The following is a 6511-nucleotide window of genomic DNA, read 5'->3' on the forward strand; positions in this document are numbered from 1 at the left end:
TGTATTCATACCCCTTGACTTATTCCACATTTGGTTGTGTTACAGCCTGAATTCAAAATGGATTAAATATATGTTTTTACTCACCCATTTACACACAATACCCCATAATGACAAAGTGAAATACATGTTAGAATCACCTTTGTCAGCGATTACAGCTGTCAGTCTTTTGGGGTTAGTCTATAAGAGCTGTGCACACCTGAATTGTACCATATTTGCACATTATTCTTTAAAAAATTCTTCAAATTCTGTGAAGTTGGTTGTTGATCATTGCTAGATGACATTTTCACGTTTTTCCCAAAGATTTTCAAGCCAATTTAAGTCTAAACTGTAACCAGGCCACTCAGGAACATTCAATGTTGTCTTGGTAAGCAACTCCAGTGTATATTTGACCTTGTGTTTTAGGTTATTGTCCTGCTGAAAGGTGAATTTGTCTCCCAGTGTCTGTTGGAAAGCAGACAGAACCAGGTTCTCTTCTAGGATTTAGCTTGTGTATTTAGCTCTATTACATTTTTTTTTTGTAACAAAAACTCCATAGTACTTGCCGATGACAAGCATACATTATCCATAACATGATGCAGCCACCACCATGATTGAAAATATGAAGAGTGGTACTCAGTGATCGTTGTATTGGATTTTGCCCAGCATAACGCTTTGTATTGAGGATATAGAGTTAATTTCATGCCTTATTGCAAACAGGATGCATTTTTTAAAAATCTTTTTTATTCTGTGCAGGCTTCTTTCTCTGTCAATTAGGTTAGTATTGCTGAGTAACTACAATGTTGTTGATCCATTATCCATATATACATTTTTCTTTTTACACCCAACAGTACCTGTACAAGTCTTTATCAGACTGACACTGAGAATTTCCTTGTTAAAACATGCAATAATATGTTTTACATCTTAATAAATAAATACAAACATGAATGAAATCACGGTAATGATGAGTGAAGTGCCGCTTATTAGGTGTACAAACCACTGCGTGCTCACAGAGATATTGCATAATGTGGTCAAAATGGCTGTTGTTCCTTTTCTCAAACCAAAGGTCTGTCTCCGTGAATATTTTAGAGGATTCTCCCTAAGCTTAGGACAGCAAACCGTAATCCGCCTTGAATCAGTAACAGCATATTGGCCAGGGCTTATGCTCTCTACCACCCAAGACAAGTCAAGGAGCATATCGTGTGAAAAGGCTGAATAAGTAGCACAGATCTTGACAGGCACTTTATTTGTGTAACAACATGTTTAACTATATATTTTATTGTTGTGAATGCTTCCTACGTCCTATATTGTATGTACATCAATGGAAACCTATACTCATATATCAGTAAACAGATTACTTCACCATTTGACCAACTCCCATGGCTATAGCCAAATACTTTTCCCTGTTTTTTACGACTGTGTGTATCCCCTCCAGAATCCCCCAGCTAGTCGACATAGAGGAAAAAGAGGCAGTGACAATGGGGACTCAGTGACAAGGGGGACTCAGTGACGAGGGGGATTCAGTGACAAGGGGGACTTGCTGAGCATGGATAATCGCTGGAACTGACCCGGCAGCCGGCTCCTCAGATAGAAACGGATTTCCATTCTCAGCAAGAGAGCAGTGGCCAGCAGCGACCCGGGGCGACATCACTACAGCAGGGGGAGAAATGTATTAGACATGCATCTCAATTCACTTTGTCATGTTGCATTCACTAAGAGAATGTAGGGGTAAAACAGGGTAAAAGGAAGGACCTTCTACAAAGGAAGAACAAGGTTAAGTAAACCTTGTTTTGGGATGTGACAGGACTTTTTGGGACAAAAACTGAGTCTGAGTCCAGCCATCCCAGCTGTGAGTCTGTTTTGAACCAAAGTAATATTAATTTGATGAGAAATTCAAGACAGTTTATTTTCATTTAAAGTAGATGCTCATTCCACTTGCCCAAAATTGTGACATGTTCATGTTTTTTAGAGACAGAGGCTGTCCAGGAGTTACTAAAACATATTCCTGTAGCCATCAAACAAACCATTAGTGTATTATGAAACTCCATTCTTTTCTCTCCTCATACTGAACAGACAGGGATTAATAGACCCCCCTCCGCTGCCACAGATGGACTGTGCCATGCCAGCCGACTGTTATTAAATCCTCACAATGTCTTTCTGTACTAGTCATCAACAAGTCTCCAAGCCTCTGTCTGTGAGAACTCACACTAGAACTTACAATGGAACCCACACACAATCAAGAGGGGGTGTACTGTAGCTGTGGGCCTGTGGCACATCCAGCACTGTATACCACATTAGTAGGGTCTTTGACTTTGCCCTCTGATGATAATTCTGAAATCTGGGGTTTTGCCATTAATCTAGCTGCAATACTCTTTGCCAAGGGGATTATTGAGTGACAATTTCAAGAGGAACGAAAGATGTAATTCTCCTCCTAAGCCACGAGTCTATTAAAAACCAAACAGTTCTGTCACTTAACACATAGGCCTTACTGCACAGCTGCCAAGTATTTCATAAATAAGTTGATGATGAATTTTCCTTAGAGAAAACAAGAACATTTCACCACCCGCCCCCGTCAGAAAATCCCCTTTCACAATGCTGTGGTTTGGGGATTTGATGACGTACAGGAAGTAAGAACCATGACCTGATATAAAATCAACACTTGTCAACACATCCAAAAAATCTAATAAGACAGTACATCTTGTCAAATGAAAATAGCAAGAGGGAAAACCCTATTAAATAGGATGTCTTTTTTTGGGGCACATCCTCCTTTTAGACCTAGTGTTTTTAGGTCCCTTAAGGTGTTGGTGGGGTGTAAAAGCTAATCCATGGCATTAAATCCCTTAACAGACCACCCCAACGGCCCCCTCACTAAGCAGGCAATAATAGGCTATAATATGAGGCATGGCAAAGGACCACAGAAGTTTACAACCATGAGAGGGACAAGGACTGGGAGAAAGCCTCTAAATACAACATTATGAGTTCAATTGATGGTCTAAGGTAAGGGGGATGTAAAGCCAACAACTACCTTTTAAATAAAAATACGTATGAGTATAAGGGCGCATATGAAGGCATACTCTGAGGTATCTAGAACGTACTGACAAGTGGCGAGCTCAAGATTTATTAACTTGAATAAAACTTTTTTTTATAATGATTGAGCTCAGCTTGACAGAATGCATGGTACCGTGCAAAGATAACGTGAATACTATAAACTAGACAAAACAAATAGTTTATAACACCAAAAGTTAAAATATGTGAACGTTTGGAATGTAAGATAAATTCATATCTCCACAGAATGTAATTACAGTGATAGCATTCACCCAGTGTTGAAGCAATATCAGACAAAACGTTCGTAGCCAACCTATACAATACCATCCTCCACTCTACAACTGACTCAATGCTAACTCACTGCTCCTTGGTCTGACACTAGGCCATTACTTCTTTCTGTCACTCTCTTCTCTTCCTGTCTGACTCAAGCCTGCCATTCATCCTTCCGGAATCCTCTACCTTTCCCAGCCAAAACAAAGATGGGTTACTGACAACTTTGAGTACTACTATATCATAACCCCATTCAGTTCCAGCAGCTTTCTAAGGCGATGTTTACAAGAGTAACCAAAGACATTAGCAGACATTACACCCTCTACTGGTGTTTGTGAGAGTCAAGTATTTGACTATCAAATGTCTTTGAAAGAAAGACACCCTCTCAACTTCAATTGCCTGTAACCAAAATATAAATGAGAACATTTCCATGGGAACATGTCAGAGGCAAGCTCAATCCATTGTAGTCCAATGTGCTGCGGGACAGAGCCAATCAAATAATTTGATAATTTCTTTAATTAATTAATTAATCAATAACTTTAAATAACTAATTAACTGAATAAGATCCAACAGAATATGTATACAGTACACAATCAATAGAACTGCATTGAACATCTCGCCTTCTTCTTATTAATCATCACTATTACAGAAACAGACTAGTATCTCTAGGCTCTGCATTGTCAAAATAGGTTATCCCTGGTCTGTCATTCAGGGGCAAAGGAGGAGATACTGAAGGGGTTATGGGAAAGAGAAGCCTGGTGAAGACACCCAGTCTGAAGTGTGTGACATTATCAGCAGAGGTCCACCGATCGACCATGTACCTTTTAGTGACCTGCCACTGATTAGCATTGTTCCTCTTATCTTGTCACCTCAATGACAGAACAATGAGAGCCCAGCCTTTTAAAAAAAAACATTGTAATAAAGTTGGTTTTATTCAACACAATCAGAGAGTAAATATAAAAGGATCTGCATCTAACTGCTCTGCATCTAACTGCAAATTGACTCTGGTTAATATGTAACTCGCTATAATTGAGGTTGCACAATCACTCTTCAAACAGGAACATCGATGCTTAATGATGCTCTGAAGAGTGTGAGAGAGTTCCTAGGTTTGATTTTCAGCCACTTATTCATGATACGTCAGTGAATTATCACTGGAGTTGGTTCAGAATCCAACATAGTTTCTTAGAGGTTCCTATTTTCTATTTTTGTTGTCCTAATGAGCTATCTTGATTTAGTGTTCTTTGACTCAGCCAAGACTTTATGATAACCCTTTTCTGCGTCCCAAATGGCAACCTATTCCCTACATAGTGTATCATATGAACCCTGGTCAAAAATAATGTACTATACAGGGAATAGGGTGCCATTTGTCACAAAACCCTTCTCTTCATTCTTTATTCAGTCTTTCGACAGAGCAAGTGAGCAGGTAGGTAGTGCATGTCTGAAGTGTCAGCCATAATGACTAGAACACCGTGAATAATAGCAGGGATGTTTTGGCTAGATTTACTGATTTATCAAGATCTGCTGAGCTGGCCCATCTCTGAAAACATATGAAATGAACCGTGGACCTTCATGCGACTTCAAAAATAAATGTAAAAAAGAATTCACTGTAATTACTTACCCATCTGTCCTAAAACAGTGTTTTGTCAGACGAGAACCTTGATTTATTAATTTGATATTTTATATGTTTTACATTAATCTCATAATTAATTGTTTTAAAAGTTCACAGCTCTGGACTATGGGCATCATAATGATCAAGGGACGCAATATTAAAAACATTGAACTTATTGGTAATGTCATTATACCTTTTATTGAAAATGCATCAAGGGAAAGAACATCAGATCAGACCAGCAAAAACTATATTCAAAAACGATATAAACTATAACAGTGATAAAAGTGTTATAAAAGCCAGCGCTCTCCACCATCTAATAATTCCTGGAGCACCGTGGCAAGCCAAGTCACTAGAATTCCAGTGAGAGTTATGATGCGACTTGGAACTGGTGGATCTACCATGGCTCATTAATGCAAGCATCTTATTTGCCTTTGACTTTTAAATGTCACAATTCAATTGGAGCTACAGTGAGACACAGGTTCCATTCACCCTGGTGGCTTAGCAGGAGATTATATAATCATGTGTCTTTTCCCTCGTTGTCTCTAACTACCACCATGACAAAACTGACAAGAGAGAGATTAATTTACCTGTCTGAGAACACAAGTCATTTTATCATGGTTAACAACATATGATGCAAGGCTGATCAACGTTGTCTAAATCGTCTATCGTCATAATGATCATTTGTGTAACATTCTCAAAACAAGGCGTTTGTCGGAGCATGAATTTGACCCTGTTTTGAATGGTGTTTTGTGTCAGCCATGACATTTATCCATGTTCCCCATCTCTATCTTGGCCCAATGGTGTATTCACAAGCCAGTGACAAACTGGGTGACTTCACCCATGAAATAGGAACGGTGGCACAAGAAACAGATAACAGATGACACCTTAAAATGCATTTCACAGGGGGACAATGGATCAAAGAGCGTAATGTGCTCCAGACACCACGCCACCGTCCCTGTCAGATATGACAGCACCTACCTACCTCTTTCGCTCTCTTCTTAACTAGGTCAGGCCCAGACTACCTCTCAATGCTCACATTGGCTTCTCTTAAGATTCTCTCACTCACTATTGTGCTCACTCCTTTTCAGTGGACACCCTCGGATAATCAAAAGATGCTGCCACACAGACCATTGTGACCTAACTACATATTTGGATCACATTTACAGTATTTTGTAAAAGAAAATGGTTGGAATGTTGTACATGTGTCAAGCAAATGGGAGGGCTGAGACCTGACTGGCATTTGGTGCAGTATAATAATATGTCAGTTAGGAGTATTGTGTATCTAGAGGTTTATCACGCTTCATGTGAGCTGCTTCTCCTGGCAAGGATAAACCAGCACAATCACTGTGTAGGGACAGTTCAATTTCACACTTGATTATGGAGTGAAGAGTTGTTTGTAGTCACTGAATGCCAATGACATTGTTTGTGTGTGTGTGTGTGTGTGTGTGTGTGTGTGTGTGTGTGTGTGTGTGTGTGTGTGTGTGTGCTTTAATATTGTTACAGTTTTTGATGATTGTGTTATCTAGACTGTGGAAAGGGGAAACCTGGTTCCGTAAGATGTGTGATAGAATCCAGATGACATTTACATTGGCATTAATAACAATATTGCAT

The sequence above is a fragment of the Oncorhynchus mykiss genome, chromosome 8, assembly GCF_057628025.1.
Source record: "Oncorhynchus mykiss isolate SJ-2025 chromosome 8, ASM5762802v1, whole genome shotgun sequence".
Lineage (NCBI taxonomy): Eukaryota > Metazoa > Chordata > Actinopteri > Salmoniformes > Salmonidae > Oncorhynchus > Oncorhynchus mykiss.